Source organism: Catharus ustulatus, chromosome 15 (assembly GCF_009819885.2).
Source record: "Catharus ustulatus isolate bCatUst1 chromosome 15, bCatUst1.pri.v2, whole genome shotgun sequence".
NCBI classification, from domain to species: Eukaryota; Metazoa; Chordata; class Aves; order Passeriformes; family Turdidae; genus Catharus; species Catharus ustulatus.
In genome coordinates, this window is record NC_046235.1 from 17,925,419 (window position 1) to 17,947,058 (window position 21,640).

The 21,640-nt window shown below is 50.0% G+C and overlaps 1 protein-coding gene across 5 annotated transcripts in view; it reads left to right on the forward strand.

The window, feature by feature from the left end:
• The first annotated feature begins 2,857 nt into the window (after window positions 1–2,857).
• HTR4 (5-hydroxytryptamine receptor 4) overlaps window positions 2,858–21,640 on the forward strand; it is a 66,281-nt gene continuing 47,498 nt past the window's right edge. For all 5 annotated transcript variants that reach the window (XR_004419483.1, XR_004419484.1, XM_033072901.1 and 2 more), the window contains exon 1: window positions 2,858–2,984. The gene's annotated coding sequence lies outside the window, so the exon portion shown is untranslated. The remainder of the gene's footprint in view (window positions 2,985–21,640) is intronic.

The window sequence follows — 21,640 nt, forward strand, 5'->3', positions numbered from 1 at the left end:
AGCTAACAGTGTCTGCACTATGAACAGTGAACCCAGCTGTTCTGCTGTAAAGCTGGAAGTCAGACCTGCCCTAAGCTGGGTTTTAGATTTGTGTCTGCAGGTAGTGCTATAAATAACTGGGGAATGGATCAGAGCGCTCTGCAGACAGGGAGAGCTCTACCACAGATGGCAGAGTTGGATTATTTAAAAACCTGTCTGCTCAGGAATCACCGGGGTGAGTCTCTGCTTCAGCTTTGAACTGCTCCCACCTTGGCTGGGCTGAGCACTTCACCAGGAGAATGTGGATTCCCGGCAATCCAGAGTGTCCTGGGTGTGAACGATGTGAGGAGAGGAGGTGGCGACAGCAGAGAGACAAAATTCCGTGTAAGGACAAGCATCGAGGCAGCTGATGCTGTAAATCAGCTGCACACCAGAATTCTTCTCCTTCCTCTCCTCCGATGTGCCTCAGAACATCCAAGCACTGGGAAATCCCAGGAATTCAGCAGCATCCCGATTTCCCAGCTTAGCTCTGGGTACCAGTTGCTGCTGTATCCCAGGATTAATTTCCCCTCTGCGAGAGAGGGGAAAGCTTGCTTTTAAAATGGAATAGAAGGAAAGTTCTTTCCCAGGGGAGTGGGAGGCTGCGTGATCCAGCAGTGGGTAAAACGCTCAGAAATTGGGTGTATTCAGCTCCCTTTTGGATAAAATCCCTGCCAGGTGGGCTCAGAGCACACCCAGAGCCGGGACTGCCCCTCTCTGCTCCCGGAGGGGCAGCAGGATCCCGGGCAGGGATGGAGCAGAGAATTCCTCTGCAGAGTGACTGTGATTCAGTCCCGATGAATCACTCAGCCACTCTTTCTCAACCAGATCTTGGGATTCATCATTGTTAGAGCAGGAAGAAAAGGAGGAGGGGAGAAAAAAAACAGGCAAAAAAATCCCCCAAAATCCCACAGTGCCTTATCTCCCTCTCTAATTCTTTCCAATTTTACAGTTTAAAAATTCAATTCTATTTTTTTCAGGCACACTAGTGTCTGCTATTAGTAAATACTAATAATGGCCAGAAAACTCCCATCAGTACCACGGAGAGGAAAATGAAGGTGAACCAAAATTGCTTCAGGAACTCTTTAACAGCTTCACCCAGACCAGCTCCATTCACTTTGGTTTTGCTCCTTCGAGTCTGAGAAAATCCCAACTCTGACATGTTTCTTCATGGATTGGATGTGTTTTACTTTTTGTTAATGTTAATTTTTTTTCTCTTTCAGTTTCTATAGTGATGGACAAACACATGCAGCACCCATGAGGCCGGGCAGCCTGGGTGGTGCTTGTCTGCACTGCCTGAAAACACCACCAAAATTTTTAGAAATTCACTGAAAAATCTTTACCAAAACCCCTCAGATCTTAAAAAAATCAGTGCTATCAAGCAAGTTGATAATGTGCTTAATATACATTTAATTTTTTGATTTATTCTGTTGGCAAGCAGCAGATATTGCAATTCTGGTTTCTCCTGCATCCAAACACAATTGGGGATGTCGCTTTTCCAGGGGCAAGGACCTCAGCTGTGATTAAAGGGCATGGAAAAAACCAAATCACTTCCCTGAAACTGAGTGTGCTCTGGGTGTCCCTGCGAATCCAGTGAAGTTCTGCTCTGAGAAATCCCAGCCTGAAGATCTCAGTGACTGGACAAGAGATTGAAACCCCCAAAGTGCAGCTCCACACCTTGAGCTGGAGCTGCTCACATCCTTGCTTTGTGCTCAGTGGGTGTTTTAAAAGTTCAGCTGATGAGCTGCTTGTGGTGTCCTGCTCTGCCAAGACTGAGCTTTTGTTAAGTGTGTCAGGGCCAGATTTCAGCTGCCAAAGCTCCAATAAATGTCAGGGGAGCTGGACTGATGCTGCAACTGAAAAAGCCTTCGCAGCGTGCCTGGAAACGCCGCCAATTTTTTTTGTTTGTTTTGACAAATCCATTGAAAGATCTTTGCCAAAACCTCTCAGATCTTTAAAAAGCAGTTCCTATCGAGCACGTTATAGCAAGATGGGCTTGCTCCACTTCCCTCCTGCACGCAAGCAGCCACAGCAAAGCAAACCACGGATCCCCGAAGTTGCTCGGAAAGGGAGGGAGCGGCACCAGCGGGAATTCGGGGGGATAAAGGGAGAGGTGCACAGCGCTCACACGGCTCCGGGGCACACGGGGCAAGCACGGGGTTGTTTCCCGGGGGGAGCGGCCCCGGTTTGCCCCGGGCGGGCGGGGACAGAGCCGGGCATCCCCCGCTCTCATTGCGGGGAGGAGCCAGGGGAGGGAGCGCAGCCCCGCATCCCGCACCTGGGCGGGCAGGGACACACGGACAGGACACACAGACAGCGCATCCCGCACCTGGGAGGGAAGGGACACACGGACAGGACAAACAGACAGCGCATCCCGCACCTGGGAGAGCAGGGACACACGGACAGGACACACAGACAGGACACACAGACACAGCATCCCGCACCTGGGCGGGCAGGGACACACGGACAGGACACACAGACATCGCATCCCGCACCTGGGAGAGCAGGGACACACAGACAGGACACACGGACAGGACACACAGACACCGCATCCCGCACCTGGGCGGGCAGGGACACACAGACACGACACACGGACAGGACACACAGACACCGCATCCCGCACCTGGGCGGGCACGGACACACGGACAGGACACACAGACAGCGCATCCCGCACCTGGGAGAGCAGGGACACACAGACAGGACACACAGACAGGACACACAGACACCGCATCCCGCATCTGGGCGGGCACAGACAGCGCATCTCGGACCTGGGTGAGGAGGGACACACCGCGTTCTGCACCTGGGCGGGCACGGACACACGGACAGGACACACAGGCAGCGCATCCCCTATCTGGGCGGGCACGGACACACCGGATCCCGCACCTGGGCACCGTCGTGCCCCGGTAGGATGAGCGGCAGCGCCGGGGGAGCCGCGCCGGGCGCCGCGGGGCTCTGCCCCGGCCATGGTGAGCAGGAGGCGGCAGAGGGACAGGGGTGGATGGGGGGGGTCTGGTGGGGATGGGGACAAACCCGCACCGGGGAGAGCTGTTCGCCCTCCTCGCCCTGGGAGAGCCTGGCAGTGCTGGGGGTGATGCGGGGAGGATGCGGGAGCGGCGCCCGGTGTTCCCCGGGCAGCAAGGAAACCTTTGGACACGGTGCTCGGTGTCCCCCCGGAGCAGTGCTCGGTGTCCCCAAGGTGCAGTGCTCGGTGTCCCCAAGATGCAGTGCTCGGTGTCCCCCGTGTTCGGTGCCCGATGTCCCCCGAGCGTGTGGCCGGTGTCCTCACCGTGTGCGGTGCTCGGTGTCCCCAAGGTGCAGTGCTCGGTGTCCCTCCGTGTTCAGTGCTCGGTGTCCCCCCGTGTTCAGTGCTCGGTGTCCCCAAGGTGCAGTGCTCAGTGCCTCCCCGTGTTCGGTGCCCGGTGTCCCCCCGTGTTCGGTGCCCGGTGTCCCCCGGGCAGCAAGGAAACCTTTGGACACGGTGCTCGGTGTCCCCCCGTATGCGGTGCTCGGTGTCCCCAAGGTGCAGTGCCCAGTGTCTCTCCCCGTGTGCGGTGCCCGGTGTCCCCCTATGTTCGGTAACCCCCATTTTCGGTGCCCGGTGTCCCCTCGCTCACTGCCCGCTGTCCCCCCATGCCCGGTGTCCCCACGCTCACTGCTCGGTGTCCCCCTATGTTCGGCAACCCCCATTTTCGGTGCCCGGAGTCCCCACGCTCACTGCCCGGTGTCCCCCCGTGCCCGGTGTCCCCACATTCACTGCCCGCTGTCCCCCCATGCCCGGTGTCCCCACACTCACTGCCCGGTGTCCCCCCGTGCTCGGTGTCCCCCCATGCCCGGTGTCCCCACATTCACTGCCCGGTGTCCCCGGGCACAGCAGAGCCCGGAGCGCTCGGAGGGGCGCAGGGAAGGTTGGTGCTGGTGGCGATGTGCCGCTCCCGTGGGCACAGAACGGGCAGAGCTGAGCAGGAGAGGACGGGGCTGGGGCTGGCAGGGAGCAGCAGCCCCTGGCACACGGGGAATCACCGCGAGGGGAGGCTCGGAGGGCTCTGCACCAGTGGGAAAATTGGCTTGAGTGAGGATGAGCGGCTGCGCCCGGCAGAGCTCAAAGGACGGGCAGGTTGTGGCACTTGGGGACAGTTGTGGCGCTTGGGGACACGGTTCAGTGGTGGCCTTGGCAGTGCTGGGAGGATGTCTGGACTCTCAGAGGGGTTTTCCAGCCTTGGCGATGCTGTGGCTGTGCTGAGGGAAGGTGTTTTCCAGCTCTGTGCTGTGCCCATCACTCCCCGGGTCCAGAGGGCAAAGGCTCCGGAGCTCCCCGGGCTCGGATCCCTTCCAAGCTGTGTCACTGAGGTTAAAGCATTTCATTGCTGCTGAGGCTTGCTCAGAATGACTCCAGAGTGAGGGAAGCTCTCAGGAGTCAGGGAAGCTCACAGGAGTCCCGCTCAAGCTTTGATCCAGGGGCTGGGAATGGAGCCAGTTTGTGGATCCAGCTCCAGGACAGACAGAGCTGTGCTGGGAGTGACAGAACGGTGAGAGGCAAAGCAAACTTCACCCTCAGAAACTTGACAGAAGGGTGAGTAATTTAAAACAATTACCCAGCTGCAGGCTTGTGCTGGTTGAGGGCACTGAGGAAGGAGCCAAGTCCTGGTTTGCCAGCTCCAGGCTCCCGGGCAGGCTGGAGCGTGCTTTGAAATGTGTGATGTCACTGTGACTTCATTTCTTCTAAAAACCAAAATGCTTACCTTTTAACGGGAATACTGCCCAGGGTTTCCTGAAGGAGGATGATTTTTCTCTGTCCCCTGTTACTGCAGCTGGCTGGTTCCACTTGGCAAAGGCAGGGTGGAGCTTTTTAGGAGATTATTTGGATTTTGTCAGGGTAGGAGAGCGATGGATGCCTGGCTGAGGTCACTGTGCAGCAGCTGAGCTGTGCCACTGCTGGGGGAAGAGGGAGCCAGGGATGGGAGCATTCCCAGCAGGAATGGGGACCAGGAGCAGCAGCACCTTCCTCTGCTCTGGGATCTTCCTCTGCCTCTTCCCTGTGCCAGCCCGACCTTGGCTCTGCCCAACAGCGCCGTTGGAAAACAAACATGAGTCAGGCTGAGGGTGCTTAAATAATGGCTCCTTCTACACCAAGGTGTGTTTGCTTCCTCAGGCAGGCTCTGACCAGCCACAGACAGCAATTGTTGAGTTTGCCCAGGACTTTGTCAACACTGCTGTAAAAGTGAGAGTGCTCTGAGCCTCGTTAAGGCCTTCTAGGAAAACTCCAATTTGTACATTCAGCTCCTCTGTGCTCCTGCAAGTGCCAGCAGTGCTTCTGCTTCTCCCCCCTCCTCTCCATCCTCCAGAGCCAGCTGGCATGCCTCACATTTTCCATGTTTGTTCCCCTTTTTCAGGAAGTTTGAGGCAGGACAAAGAGCAAGGGACAGGTGCTGCCAGAACGGGGCTGGGCCCCTTGGGTGGGAAATATCTGCAAATTGTGGAGGGAGTTGCAGGTGAATTCAGGGGAGCACGTGGCACAGAGCGTGCAGGAAGCAGGGCAGGGCTGCCCCTGGTTGGGTTTGTTCACAAAGGCACAAATTATTTATTTGAATTATTTCACTGAGGAGCCCCTCTGGCTGGGGAATCACAAGGACTCAGGCTGGGCAGGGCAGCTCAGGGTGGGCACAGCAGGAATTTCTGCATGGAAAGGTGCTCAGGGATGGAACTGCCCAGGGAGGGCTGGATCCCCATCCCTGGAGTGCCCAAGGAATTCCTGGAGGTGACACTGAGTGCTCTGGGCTGGGAGGGCTTTTCCCAAATGATTCTGGCATTTGGGATCCTGTGGCTGCAGTGGATGTTTGTAAATCCTGAGAACCCTCTGGTTGCCAGTGCCAAGATCTGGGGGTTAAAGAAAATCTCTCATGGGAGCACTACTAATTAATTAATTAATTAATGTCCACTTAGGGCTTCCCTGGCCCATTTGCAGAAAAAGACACTGATGAGTGTCAAGTCAGAGACTGTCCCCTGTTTCCCCTGTTCTGACATTGTCATTGCTGTGCCTTGTCCCTTAGAGAGTCTCTCCAAAAAAATCTTCCTACAAAGATCAATACACCCAATTAAATGGTGCCAATGTTTCTTTGTAAACCTGGTTGATTCCTCGAGGAAGCAGAGTGTGCAGTTTATGGGAAAGTGCTTTATGGTTTTTACATTTAACTCCTTGCACTTCTGTTTCCTGCCATTCCCTGCTCTCCCTGGTGCATTATTTTTGTGGGACTACCTTTATTATATTATTATTATTTGTCAGGGAGATGTTGCCTTAGGCTCAGCTGAGGCAGAGGATGGATGTGAGGGGTCAGGAGAGGGATGATCCATGTGCTGTTCCCTCAGCTCACACCAACCCAAGCCCAGCATTTGCAAAGCAGCTGCCTTTCCTCTGCTCCTGTTGTGTAATTCCATTAGAGTCATTTTTATTAGAGCCCATAATGCCATTGAGGCTCCCCTCAGCCCTGAGGAGTGGCTGCAGACCTGGGTGAGGCCAGCAGGGCATGGGGAAAAGCAAATTACTCTGCAGGAGCACAAATGGGGCTTGGGGATTTGATGTGATTAGGGGAACAATTAGAGAAAATCGCTCCTTAGGGGATTGTACTGGGGAAGCAGCTGCTCCAGAGTCACCCCTGGGTCCTGCCACCAACCTGGATGAGGCTGAAAAGTCACTTCTGCCCCTCTTTGTGGGTGGTGTTGGGAGTTTTTGGCATGTCAGTGCAGCCAGGAGGGGCTGGTCACTCCCAGCTGGGTTTTACAGAGCCTGGCTTTGGCTTGGAGCTGGACCTGTGGCACCCAGCTGAGCAGGGAGATGATTCTCGTGTGGTTCTGGGATTTCCTGAGCTGAGGCAGCAGTTCAGAGCCCTGCCTGCAGTGGATCTCATCCCCACCTCCTCCACCCTGCCCTCACCTCCTGCATCTCCACAGGTGCTCACCCCCACACTTGTGTTAGAAATCAGGGAGCTCTGCACAGACTCAACACTGCAGATCAGCTCTGGGAGATGCCAGCACCCTGGGCTCTGTCCCAGCACCCTGGGCTCTGTCCCAGCTCAGGCAGGACCCCCTGAGCCACCTGCAAAGCTCAGGATCTGTTTGGATTCTCCCCCTGTTTGGTTTGAGGGGGTACAGACACCTCCTGCCCCAGGATTGCTCCTTCTCAGCCTCTTTGTCTTCCCAAACAACCCCCAAACCTCCTCTCTTTTCTCTGTGCTGCTCACACCTGAGCTGTGCCTGAGGCTTCCACCTCCATGCTTGGGAATCCTCAAAAGGAGTAAAATCCCACAAAAGGAGTAAAACCCCACAAAAGAGTTAAAGCCCACAAAAGGAGTAAAATCCCACAAAAAGAGTAAAATCCCACATTATCCCTCTCAGAGCACCCAGGGAAGCTCACAGCCCCTTCCCCAGGAGCAGAAGGGTTAATTTGGCCCCATGAATCCCCTATTTCATGGTGAACCAGGGCTGCTTTAACATCAGGAAGGTCACAGTGAAACCTTTCCCAGAAATCTTGAAGGATGCAGCACCCAGAGCTCCTCCTGCCCATGGTGCCAGGGGTTGAGCTGAGCTCTCCTGGCTCTTTTGGGGCTCCTCAGATGGACTGGGCTGGGTCCTTGTAGTGAAATTATTGGTGAGCTGAGAGCCAGAGGTTCCAGAAAAGTTTGAGGAGATCTAACTGAAACCCCTCTCAGAGCTCTGACAGAACTCAGGGCTGGTTTTAGATCAGCCAAAGCAGAGAAATGTGTTTCTTTTCTTCATGGGATTGTTACAAAAACATGTTTTCCCTAACAGGAAAAACTGCCAAGTAAAATTTTTATCATTCAGCAGAGAAGGGGGAAAAGGAAAATAAAAAAGAAACCCAAACCCAGTCAACACCATCCCCAGAAAAAGAAGGGAAGGTTGCAGCAATGAATATAAATTAGGAATTAGAACATGTAGGTGTCTGATAAGGGAGGCTAAAGGAATCTGTGAAATAGTCATGAGCAGGGGGTTAAGGATGAAGGGAAAGCATCTTCCAGGAGTGTGAAGAAGCAGCAGAATGTTGTGTTCATAACTTTGCTGGGTGCAAATGGTGGAGTCAGAGCAGGAGAGGCAGAGTCAGATTGAGCCCCCCCAAGGAATATCTGCTGAGCTAACAGCAAACTGCCAGACTGGCCAGGCAGGCAGGGGGCAAAAATTGAAATTTGAAAGTAAAACAGGTCCTGTTCCCTCTGTGCAAGCACCAGGAGCTTGTGCTGCTGTGGAGAATGAAATTCCCTTTCCCTCCTCCTCTTTGCCTTCATCCCCTCTCTGTCTTCCATGCTGCACATGGCCCCACTCTCAGACACAGGAAATCCCAAAATCTTCCTCAATAACCTGTTCTGTACCATGGGGGCACCAGGGAAGTGCAGAGCAAGCATCTCCTCCCTGGCCTGAGTTTCAGAGCCTCCTTGGTCAGCAGAAAATCACAGAGCTGATAAAAACTAATTGCAAAGATGCCTTTTATGAGTGCCCAGATTTCCAGGGGCTCTGCTTGGCTGAGCTGTTTTATTGATCAGATCCCTTCTATTATAGCTCAGGGAGGGAAACAAGCAGCCCTCCTGCACTTGTGTTTGCTTTTAATAAAATGCAGCAAGTGGGATGATTAAAACATAACCAGGGGATGGGCAACTGGAGGGAGAAGGGATTTCCTTCTGCCCATTCAGCTCAGGGTTTTCCTGCTCCATGGAAGAGCCATTTGCCACTTAAATGCTAAAAGGAAGGAGAAGTCTGGGTTGTTGACCTGTGGGGTAAGCTCAGGGCAGTTGAGCACAAATATCTCTAAGATGGGAGTGCCAGGGCAATTCTCAGCTCAGAGAAGGAAAGGCTGGGGCAGAGGAAGGGTTCCCAGCAGCCAGGAATTCCTGCTGCCCGGAATTCTGGCAATGAGGAAGGGCTGTGGGCACACCCCACTGTTGGTTACTAGGAGGAATGCTGATGGTGGCAGCAGATTACAGTAATTTCACCATTATAAGCTGCACCATTTTGACTAAAATTTTGGTCCGAACCCAAAGTGTGGTTTATAATCAGGTGTGGCTTATATATGGACAGAGAATGAAAAGTTGCTGTTTTAGTTTGGAGGACAGGTGTCTGCTGAGAAAGGCAGGAGCTTCTCTTTGAAATGGAGAATGGAAACCCCCTCCCTCCAAATTATTATCATTTTGAAATCAAGGGGCTCTCAGGCAAAGATATGGGAATAGGAATAACAGTTCTTTACTAGGGAAATTAAAATAGAAATACAGCACTACAAAGAACAAACCCCAAACCCTGACACAGTCAGAGTACAGCCTCACACCCCTCAGGCAGGCAGGGTGTTGGCAGCAGTCCCATCCCATGGTGGCTGCATCCTCCTGCAGTGACAGATGTGGCTCAGCTGGAGCAGTGCTCCTGTACAAGGTGCAGTTTCCCTCCGGAGCTCCAGTGGGGATGTGGAGAAATCCGGTTTTCCTCTGGAGTCCAGTGGAGAAAGGGGCTCCCTTAGTGTCCCAAAACCTCTGTTTTTATCTTGGTAAGAAATGTTGGGCTCTTCCCCCTGGCTGGAGCAACTCCCAATGGGATGCAGTAATTTTATCAGTGCCACAGTGGGACTCAATGGCCATGAGCAGAAAATGACTGGCTGGAGGAAGGGTGGGTTGTGAAAAGATAAAGAACACTGCCCCAGCTGGTTTATAAACCATGGCCATGAACAGGAGATATCCCATGAGATAAAGAACACTGCCCCAGCTGGTTTATAAACCATGGCCATGAACAGGAGATATCCCATGAGATAAAGAACACTGCCCCAGCTGGTTTCAATGGATGCCCATTAGCAGAATATCTCCCACAGAGATCAGGATCACTGCCCCACCCTCAGCAGATGGTGATAGAACAGACACCTTTTATCACACCCTGTATTGTAAAATGTGGCTTACAATTGTGAAATTACTGTAATTCTGATTTGGGTTAATGCTTCCCAAGAATTCCCTGCCCTCTCTGACAGATGAGCTGAGCTCTTCTCCCTCTGCAGTGCTTCCCAGGCAATTCCTTCCTTCTCCACATCCCTCACAGCTCTCTGGGTGCCCAGACATTTATTGTTCCAGCTTTTGTTTATTTAGAAACAAACACACAAAAATAAACCAGCAAGGAGAGCCCAGATCCAGGATCCAAAAATAGGCAACACAGGAGAGACTGAAAGCTCCAATCTTGGCACATGGAAACATTTTTAGGTGATGAAGACTTAACAAAACCCTATCACAACTACTAACATTGCCATATTCATGTTACTATTTTTCAGTCACAGAAAATAAGTGTATTACAGATTAAGCTAAAAATTTCGGTTTTCTAACAGTAAAAGAATTCTAAATTCTTTACTTACAACTTAGCATTTTTGTTTGTTTGTAAAAATCTTTTTGCTTAGTAAAAACATCTTTAGTTTAAAGTAAATTTATCCTTTGCTCAAAGGCATAAAATCCCTTTCCAACTCACTCTTTGCCTTCTCAGTTACCCAGTAAAACTGGCTCAGCAATTATTTTCCTCTGGATCAAACCTTGCTCTCATTTTTATTCCTTCTTCAAAGTCCACATTCAGAAACCTTTCTGTTATACACAAATATCTGCAAAACGTTCCTGTCAAATCCTCATTCAACAGCCCTGGGAGTTGTGCCCACCCCTGGGGGGCTGCTGGGGAAGGATTTTCACAAGGAAATCCTTGGAGCTGGAGAGGATGAGCTGTGCCAAGGCAGGAATCACTGACTGCACGAGGAGAGGGTGGAGAAAAGAGCAGGAGGAGTGGGAAAAGCTGAGAAAATTGGGATTGTTCAGCCTGGGAGGGTGCCTAGAGCAGGAAATGTCCCTGGAAATGTCCCAGGCCAGGCTGGACACTGGGGCTGGAGCTCCTGGGACAGTGGAAATGTCCCTGCCATGGCAGGGCTGGCACTGGATGGGATTTAGGTCCCTTCCAACCCAAACATTCTGTAATTCCATGATCTGTTAGGAAATTACTGCATGGAACAGGACGTGAAAATCACACACAGAAAACTGGGAATCACCAACACCCCCCCAAGAAATGCTGGAAAAGAGCAAAGGCAGCAGCAAGGCTCATCCAGAGGGGAGGGATGTGAGCAGCAGGGATGGAATCCTCCCTCCCAGGGCTCAAATCCTCCCTCCCAGGGCTCTCCCCAGCTCTGCCCTTCAGGAAAGCCTCGGGAGGGATGCAGGAGCTCTCAGAAGGGAGCAGAGCTGGGGCAGGGGGGCTCTGTCAGTGCAGCACAGCCAGGGCTGTTCAGGGGCTGCAGCAAGAGGAATAAACCAAGTCTGTGCAGGGCAGGAAAAGAAATCACAGCAATAAAATGCAGCAAGGAAGATTTAGAGGAGAGCCTAAAAAAAAAATCCCTACTGTGCTTCCCCTGGGAGAGTGCATAACGAGAATGTGGAATCTCCATCTCCAAATGTCATCCACAGCAGGTTAAAATATTGCTGGGTCTGCTTCAACAGCTCCTCAGGGTCTCTCCCAGGCCTTTTGCTCCATCTGATTCTTCTCTCCATAGCCTCAGAATCTGCTTCACAGCCTGAGAAGAAACACAGAGCTGAAACAACTGCATGACAGATTTTCTTGGTAGTGAGTTGGTTTTTTTTAAGTGACAAATGGAAACTTCCTGTTGGGAAAGTCTGATTTCAGTGTGATGTGGTTTTCTGTGAAAAAGCCAAGCTCTCAAAGAAAAGCTGTTTGCTGGATCTGCTGACTTGATGCTGCTCTGGGCTTTTATTGGCTCTGCAAAGTTGGTGCTGACAAAAGATTCTGGAGCTGTTTTCCCTTCGGATGTTCTCCCTTCAGATCAAAAGCCTGGTTAAACATCATAAACCAAAGGTGCAGATAACAGGGGCTGTCAGCCCAGGGTTTCCTGTTTCCCTGTTCACAGCCACTTCTGCTGCTTGCTCTGGCTGCCTATCCAGGGTGAATATCCCAGTATCTCCTGGCACGTGATGGGGTTAATCTGATGGGAATTTTTACAAGAGCCTGGAGTGCCAGGGCACAGGGAATGGCTTCAACTGGCAGAGATGGATCAGGTGGGATCCTGGGAGGAAATTCCAGGAAATTCCAGCTGGGGAGCTCCTGGATCCCTGCAGTGCCCAAGGCCAGCCTGGATGGATTTGGAGCACCCTGGGACAGTGGGAATGTCCCTGCCCATGGCAGGGGTGGAATGGATGAGTTTTGAGGTCCTTCCAACCCCAACCATCCCATATTTCTGTGCTTTGGGCTGGTCCTTCTCACCCAGCTCCTCACCCTGTGCTCAGCTCCAGTCCCAGGGGATGGGAGCCACTGGGGGAACTGGGGCTGCTCGTGGTGCAGGGAAAACCTGGTGCCAGTCCCCCCTCCAAAACAAAGGCTGGGATGGATTACTTTGCACTCTCTGTCTCTCTGAGAGATGGATTTATTTTTCATGCTCACCCCCATTCACCAAGTGGGGTTTTTATGAATTTCTATCATTAGAACACACGTGCACTGGGAGGGTTTGGGCTCTCACCAGTCACTCTCTGCTCATTGTGATGGCTCCACACTTCTCCCTCCCCCCTCACTCCCAAAGCAATTCACAGGAAATTCAGCTGCTGCCTGAATGGACGCATTTCCAACAATCTTCCTTAATTCTTTATTTACTGTGAAACGAGCAGGGCAAAATCTGCAACGTCAGTTCCTCCTCTGAGGCTGGATCCTTCCCCTGCTCACATCCCAGCCTCTCCCTGCCCTTTCCCCGACCCCGTCCCCATTTCTGGTGATGAAAAGCAGGCTGGGGGGAACATCTGATGGCTGCCCATGAATTCCTGGAGGGAACAGCTTCCAGGGAATTGCTGTGAGCAGTTCTCAGGCAGCCCCTGGAGCTGGGTGTCCCTGGACAGAGATTTGTGCTCAAATTTCATTTCTGCCTCATCCAGAGCAGGACCTGGTGGCATTTCCTGCCATGCAAAGGGAAAATGCAGTGTCTGCTGCTTTGAGTGAGGTTTTGAGCAGTGGGGATGGGGTGAGGCAGCCAAGGGGAGCAGGAGATGGATGGAGAATGTGAAGGGATGTCCAAGCTGTTCCTTCCTCTCCAAACAGGCTGGAGCAGCTGCTCAGGGATAAAACTCTGCTGGCAGCACTGAGAGCAAACCCTGGCTGTGGATGATACAATCCCTCCAAAGCCATCTTCCCCTGGAACTTGCTATAACAGATAAGGTATCCTAGATAGCAAGGCTGAGCCAAATTCCTTAAGAATTTGGTCACTCTCCTAACACTTTGGAAGATAATTGGTTAGAAATTAGTTTGTGTAATTGGTCAGTTCACCTTTAGAACTTCTCACTTAGACTGGATGCTGTTCTTTGGATAAACTTTTATTGGTTGTAGTTTGAATCCTCCCTGAACCTATAAATATGGCTGGCTGCCCTTTGTTCTGAGAGATCCCTGCTTGACCACCCTTGGCATGAAATAAAAACTCTGTGGAACTCATCAAGTAAGGCCTCAGGTCTTTCTCTGCTGGCTAAATGTGAGCTTTGAGAGAACTAAATGTGAGCACTCTCTGGTCCTGGTAAATCCCACCAGGGACCAAAAAAGAAAAGCACACCTGGGCTGGCAGGGAGGGCAGCTCTGAGCTCAGATCCCTCTGGTGCTCTGCACAGCCCCACGGAGCCTGGGGACACCTGAGGGACACCTGGAACACCAAGGAACTGCTCAGGGCTGCTCAGGAGCCTCAGGGCAGCTCTGGGGCAGGGAAAGGCTCAGGGGGCTCAGCCAGGATTGCAGATCCCCTTGTTCCCCTCCACCAGAGCAGCAGGAAAAGGAAAAAGAAGGAAAAAGAAGGTGGAGGAGGAAGAGGAGAAGAGAAGGAGGAAGAGGAGCAGGAGGAGGAGCAAAAGGAGAAGAAAGAGGAGAAGAAGAGAAGGAGGAGGTAGAAGAGGAGCAGGAGGAATAAAAGAGGAAGGAGGAAGAAAAGGAGAAGGAGGAAGAGGAGAAGGAGGAGGAAGAGAAAGAGGAGGAGGAGAAAAAGAAGGAGGAGGAAAAGGAGAATGAGGAGGAGGAGAAGAAGGAGAAGAAGGAGGAGGTGAAAAAAAAATGAGGAAGAGGAGCAGGAGGAGGAAAAGGAGAAGGAGGAGGAAGAAGAGAAGGACGAGGAGGTAGAAGAGGAGCAGGAGGAATAAAATAAGAATGAGGAAGAAAAGGAGAAGAAGGAAGAGGAGGAAAATGAGGAGGAAGAGGAGAAGGAGGAGGAGAAAAAGGAGAAGAAGGAGAAGGAGGAGGAGAAGGAGGAGGAAGAGAAGAAAGAGCAGGAAGAGGAGGAAAAGGAGGAGGAAGAGGAAGAAGGAGGAGGAGGAGAAGGAGGAGGAAAAGGAGGAGGAAAAGAAGAATGAGGATGAACAGGAGGAGGAAAGCTGCACCAGAAATTGCAGAAATGGTTTGGGGAGGTCAGTTCAAATGCTGCCACCACATCTGGGATTTCCAGGGGAGGATGGATGCAGGCCAAGGTCCTAAATCCCAGCAGGACACAGAGCCAGGAATTCACAAATTCTCCACCCACATTCTCCACCCCAGTGAAAACTCACCCACAGCTGCCTGCTGCAGTCACCTTGAGGAGTTTAACTTGTGCCAAACCCCACAAAAACGCTTTTTTTTGTGCATTGGGATATTAGGGAAGGTCTCAGGGAGGTCAGGTGTGCAGGCAGGTTTATCACAGAGCATCCAATCCTGAGAAATCCACATTTAACTTTAACAGCCCCCTGCAGCACTGTGACCTTGCCTGGCCCTTCCCAGCCTCTGCTGCAAACCAAGCCTTTTTTTAATGATTATTTACCCTTTCTCACTGTTATTTTAAATTGTATTCTGTCTGCAGGAGCTCCCAGAGGCAGCTGAGGATGGTGGAGTTTTTTTTAAGGCGGGCAGCAACTCCTCTTGTGATAAAAATCAATAAATTGGTACCAGCACCCCAAAATCTGAGCCTTCAGTTCCTAAGGGATGTGGCCACAGGGAGCTGGATCTCTTGTGCTGGTAGAAATTACATTTAATTGGAGTGAAGGAAATAAAGTTAATTAATAAAATTAATGCAGTGGGAGAATCAACTCCAGTTAAGGTGGGTGTTTTATTCCTCAAAGGAATAATTTCCTTAAAGGGTAAGTTGGGACCCACTAAAAAGTGCAGCACTGCTGGAGTCAGGGGATTTCAGGGTAAAAGAAACTCAAAGCAGGAAAGAATGTGATGATAAATGTGTGTGGAGGGATTTTAGAGCATCAGGGGGAGCAAGAACGAAAAACAGAAATTAAAAATAAAATCCAAAATGACAAATTATTCATTGGGAGTGACTGGAGTGACTCCCTTGGCTTGGGAGGCTGCCAGATCATTTTGGGGACTGAGAGCCCCCTGATTTCCTTGCCATCAAGATGAAATGCAAGCAGCTTTTACTTGAGAGCAAAATCTGCTTTTATTTCAACAGCAGTGACATTCCTTTTGTCATGTCCTGCCTCTTCAGCTCCCTTCAGCTTTGCCTGGAAGGAGCCTGGCAGCCACACCTGGAGCTTGCTTCCCAAAAATAACATTTACTTTGGGCTAATTTAATACTTTGCAACTCCTCAGGACGAGTTTTTCATTTGCTTTCTGAGGGGCTGTGTAAATATGAAGAAAAGTCATTTGTTTCACGAGCAGGGAAGAAAATAAAATATTAAAGAAAAAAAAAAAAAGCTCCTTTGGCAAACACCCACATGGAAGTTTTTAAAAGCAGCCTCAAACTGCATCTGTAGGCTGCAGCTCCTCCTCCACCCCTGTGCATCCCTGTGCTCCAGAGAGGGAGAGCAAGCAGGAAATCACCATTTTAAAGCCATTTTTGGGGGTTTTTTATAAACATCTCCACAATTTGCAGAGGTGCAGCGCAGTCCCCACTCATCCCTGTGCTGCCTGGACACAAGGAGGGGATTTTAGAGGGGTGGGAAAGGGGTGAGCGTGGAAAGTTTGCCCAGTTTTGCTTTTCTGTGGCACAGTTTGGAGTCTCTGCAGTTGTTTGGGGCTAGGCTGGCTCAGGCTCAGCTGGTTCATAATCAGATTTTGGCACAAATATTGAGAGCAGGTCAGAAAGGAGCTCCAGCAGGTGAAGGTAAAGGAATTTTGGTGAAAAATGCCCCAGAGCATCTTGAATTAAGAGGATTTCCAACCCTCCTGGCCAGCAGAAACTCTGCCCCAAATGAATCCACAAAGGACAATCTTGTGTCACATTTCCCCAAAAATTTCAGGTCTTTCTGAAGCTGCTTTACCTGCTTGTGACCAAACCTTTTTGTTGTTGAAAACCCCAGAATTTCAATAGAAAACTGAAGGATGCTGCCTGTGCCCTTTCCCAGACCCTCCCACCCATAAATCCCAGCAGCCTCACAGAATTCAGGAGGAACAGGAGCACACCTCAGTCCAGGTGAGCTCAGGAAAAAGGAAATATTTAACTCCTGAGATCTGGAGATGCCTGAACACTGATCTTTATACGGGAGATTTTTAGATCTAGATGAATTTCAGATTAAGAAATACCAATCTCAGACTCTGACAGCACTCAGATCCTCTTCTGTGCTGGTTTGTGTGTCAGTCATTGCAATTTCTTGGTTTCTATTGCAATTTCTTGCTGGTGCTGGAGCTGTTTTTGTTCTTTTCCAAGGGACATAAACCCCCAGGCTGTTGATCCCTTTGTCCTGTTGAATTATCTTAGGGACTAAATCAGGTTTTCATTGCTAATCCTTGCCACTGTAAATTCAGAGCTAATTAATAGCTGATGCCCAATATTCAGTTAAAAATCTGCTTTCCCATGGGATTTCTTGGCAGTTTATTGGCTGGAATATTCCTGTAAGTGGCAGAAAGTCAGAGACTCTTTGTGCATGGGAACAAAAAGTGGAAATCTCTCCTCACGAGCAACATGAGAGCTGCAAAATCATGATTTTTTAATTTTTCCCAGGATGATTTTTGGAAGTTTCTTTTGGATAATTTCAGAAGGAGATGGAGTGGGGCAGTCAGGCCTGCTGGGATGGGGAGGCTGAGCTTTGGGAATAAGGAGCCCCTGGCTGTGTTTGATCACCTTTTCCATGCAGAAATTCCTCCCCATGCCCAGGTGTGATGCTTTTCCACCTGGGGAAGGGCTGGCACCGAGCTCTGAGTGGGAAATGAGCTCTGCAAACAGAGTGGATATTATTTATTCAGCGTGATAAAGCAGCAGCAGTGGGTTAATCAAACACTCATTAGCAGGTCGGGCTAGAATTAGAGAATAATTAGTGGCCCAGTGGAATTGGCCACTTCTCCCTGAGTGCCAGCAGTCAGGTACTGAGTGTCTGGGATAAACTGGGATTATTTTGGGAGGCCAAGTGGCTCCAGGCACAGCTGGAGCTGCCCAGGATCCCTGTGCCCCCTTTGTCCCAGGAATTAAGGGAACACAGTGAAATTTCTCTCCAGTGAAATCTCCAACAAAAGCTCCCAACAGCTCTCCTGAGTACAGTAATTTCACCATTATAAACCACACCTGATTATAAGCCACACATTACAATACAGGATGTGATAAAAGGTTCTGTTCTATCACCATCTGCTGAGGGTGGGGCAGTGATCCTGATCTCATGGGAGATATTCTGCTAATGGGCATCCATTGAAACCAGCTGGGGCAGTGTTCTTTATCTCATGGGATATCTCCTGTTCATGGCCATGGTTTATAAACCAGCTGGGGCAGTGTTCTTTATCTCATGGGATATCTCCTGTTCATGGCCATGGTGTATAAACCAGCTGGGGCAGTGTTCTTTATCTCATGGGATATCTCCTGTTCATGGCCATGGTTTATAAACCAGCTGGGGCAGTGTTCTTTATCTCATGGGATATCTCCTGTTCATGGCCATGGTTTATAAACCAGCTGGGGCATTGTTCTTTATCTTTTCACAGCCCATCCTTCCTCCAGCCAGTCATTTTCTGCTCATGGCCATTGAGTCCCACTGTGGCACTGATAAAATTACTGCAGCCCATTGGGAGTTGCTCCAGCCAGGGGGAAGAGCCCAACATCTCTTACCAAGATAAAAACAGAGGTTTTGGGACACTAAGGGAGCCCCTTTCTCCACTGGACTCCAGAGGAAAACCGGATTTCTCCACATCCCCACTGGAGCTCCGGAGGGAAACTGCACCTTGTACAGGAGCACTGCTCCAGCTGAGCCACATCTGTCACTGCAGGAGGATGCAGCCACCATGGGATGGGACTGCTGCCAACACCCTGCCTGACGGGTGTCAGGCTGTACTCTGACTGTGTCAGGGTTTGGGGTTTGTTCTTTGTAGTGCTGTATTTCTATTTTAATTTCCCTAGTAAAGAACTGTTATTCCTAATTCCCATATATTTGCCTGAGAGCTCCTTGATTTCAAAATGATAATAATTTGGAGGGAGGGGGTTTACATTCTCCATTTCAAAGAGAGGCTCCTGCCTTTCTCAGCAGACACCTGTCCTCCAAACTAAAACAGCAACTTTTCATTCTTTGTCCATATATAAGCCACACCTGATTATAAGCCACACTTTGGGTTCCGACCAAAATTTTAGTCAAAATGGTGCGGCTTGTAATCGTGAAATTACTGTAATTAAATCTCATCTGAGGGAGCTGCAGATCCCAGGGGTGCAGAGGAGTTCAGTTCTGTCCTGTCCCAGGAGGGGAGAGCAAAGTTCTGCTCCTCAGGCACAGGATTCTATTTCACACGGGTGATTTTTCCCATTTTCCTGCTGTTTGAAGAACCAAATCTCCACCATTCCGTGTGTGAACATCAGAGGTTTCTCCTGCTTGGAGAGGCAGTGAAAAGGAAGCGAACACTTGGATCAGGTGGAGCTGAATCCTGCAGGGAACGATTTGTGTGTAAGGAAGGAGGGGCTGGAGGTGGCAGGGAAATAAATAAATAAATAAATAAAGGATAAATAAATTCTCATCCCTCTTGACACAGCCCTGCATCCTCACAGCCCTGGGTGCCCCTGCAGTGCCAATTCATCCTTGCAGTCACAGCAATTTATTACATCACTACTGCTGTTGATTAGCACTGAAAATATCAAGAAGGCAAATTAATTTCCTCCAATTCCTACTGATTTGCCAAATTCTGTTCCCCATCTCTAATTCCTGATGAATTGTATTTTTTATTTTTGTGCTGGAGAGCAGCCTTGAATTGATAGGTTTATAATTACCAAGATTATCCCCTTTATTCTTTCAAAATATTGATATTCTTTTTTTTTTTGTTACTCTGATTGTCCAAGTTTGCTGGAAATCAAGACCAACCATGTGAGAATTTTTCTTTTCCCAGCTGTTTAAAGCTCTTTTAAAGACAAAGATGCCATTACCTGGACTTGCTGATGTTAAGTGACCAGCATTAGTAACTGCTCTTCAGTCTGTGGGGATGGAAACATCACCATTTAATAGGGTCCCCAAAATAAAATCACACAATGCTTCAGGTGGGAAAAGACCTTCAAGATCACTGAGTCCAACTTTTGAAGTATTTTATTGTGTTATTTTTTCTTAATTCAATTTAATCATCACCAATATTTTCCACCTGTTCAGCCTCATTTTAATTATTATTTTTACCAATAATTCAAAATCAAGCTCTTCTGCAGCCTGCAGATTCCTCTGCAATTTCTGACAATTCCCAAACTTTTACCATAACCCCACAGCTCCCAGCTTCCCTGTTTTCTGTATTTTTGGAAGCATTTTTTCTTCTGTATTTTTGCACAGCTGTGACCTCTGCCCTGAGCCTGCCCACAGGGTTTGAGGTGCTGCAGGTTTGTGACCTGGTTCTCCTCCTCTTCTCTTCTCTTCTCTTCTCTTCTCTTCTCTTCTCTTCTCTTCTCTTCTCTTCTCTTCTCTTCTCTTCTCTTCTCTTCTCTTCTCTTCTCTTCTCTTCTCTTCTCTTCTCTTCTCTTCTCTTCTCTTCTCTTCTCTTCTCTTCTCTTCTCTTCTCTTCTCTTCTCTTCTCTTCTCTTCTCTTCTCTTCTCTTCTCTTCTCTTCTCTTCTCTTCTCTTCTCTTCTCTTCTCTTCTCTTCTCTTCTCTTCTCTTCTCTTCTCCTCCCTGTTTTCAGCTCAGTCAAACCCAGGAGATTTTTGTCCACCCAACCCCTCTGTGGAGCTGCAGTCACAGACAGTGATCCAGCACAACCCCAGCGATTTCTCAGAGTCCCACAGGAGCAATTAGAGCAAAAAAAGCCCCCCAGGCCAGGGGATGCTCCTGTTCCTGCTCAAGTCCAGCCATGAACTGGCTCTTGGCACTGGGCTTCAAAGCAGGAGCTGATTTCCTGTTTGTGTTTCACAAACCCAGCTTATGGCAGCAATAAAAAGAAGCCAGAGGGGTTTAATTCCAACACTTGAATAAAGCTGGGGTTGTGCCTGACTCCAGATGGGGAGCAGAAACCTGGGCAGGGAACAGGGCAGGGGGGGAAGGCAGTGGGAAACACAAATTGTGTTTGTGCTGATGCCCTGGGAGGCTCCCTGGGACAGAGGCTGGACAGGGTTAAAGGAATAAAGCAGGAATTTATTAAAAACCCTTCCAAGGATTCACCTTGGGCAGGTAAAGAGCCTGGATGTGGCTACACCCAAGATGGACCCAAGTCAGGAATTTTCACACTTTTATAAATTTTGTTCCATTCCCACCTTGAGGTTCATTGTCCAATCCCAGCCCCAGGCTCTGCAGTCCCACCCTCCCAGATTCTCTCCTCAATTCCCTGTTTGCACTTTTTGGGGCTGGAGCTGCAGCGTGTCCTTGGTTCTGGGGCTGGAAAAGGATTGTTGTGTGTGCCTGGGCTGGGAGAGAGCCTGGAACACTTTGTGTGGAGCTCAGAGTCACACACCAACACAGAACCTGGAACACTTTGTGTGGAGTTCAGAGTCACACACCAATACAGAGCCTGGAACACTTTGTGTGGAGTTCAGAGTCACACACCAATACAGAGCCTGGAACACTTTGTGTGGAGTTCAGAGTCACACACCAATACAGAGCCTGGAACACTTTGTGTGGAGTTCAGAGTCACACACCAATACAGAGCCTGGAACACTTTGTGTGGAGTTCAGAGTCACACACCAATACAGAGCCTGGAACACTTTGTGTGGAGTTCAGAGTTATATCCTAACGCAGGGCAGAGTCTGGGAAATATAAATACTAAAACTTGAGGCAGCAGTGCCCTCAGGTTTTACAGCTGCCACAAACAGAGCCTGGCACAGGCAAAGACCTGCTGCACAAGTCTGAGCTTTGGAACAAAGTCACCCTTGAGCAGCCCATGGAGCTTTACTGCTGTAAATATTTGATCCAGCAGAGCAGTGCCCTTTCCTGTGCTGTCTGCTGGGGCTATTTCGGTGCTCAAGGGTGAAATTTAAACCTTAATATTGACAGAATAAGCTGATGTGAGGCTGAGGAGGCACAGAGGGCACAGCTGGGAGCTGGCACCAGTAAAGGCTGCTGGCACACAGGTGTGTCTGCCACTGGCACCCCAGTGACTGCTGGCAACACGAGCCCCTGAACTCCTCTTTAAACCTAAACCACTGCCAGAGACTTCCCTCAAAGAGCTTTTGAAACACAAAGACATTTCCTTGTGTTCTCCCTTTCAAGCTGGACTCCATTGTACTTTTTGGGATGTCT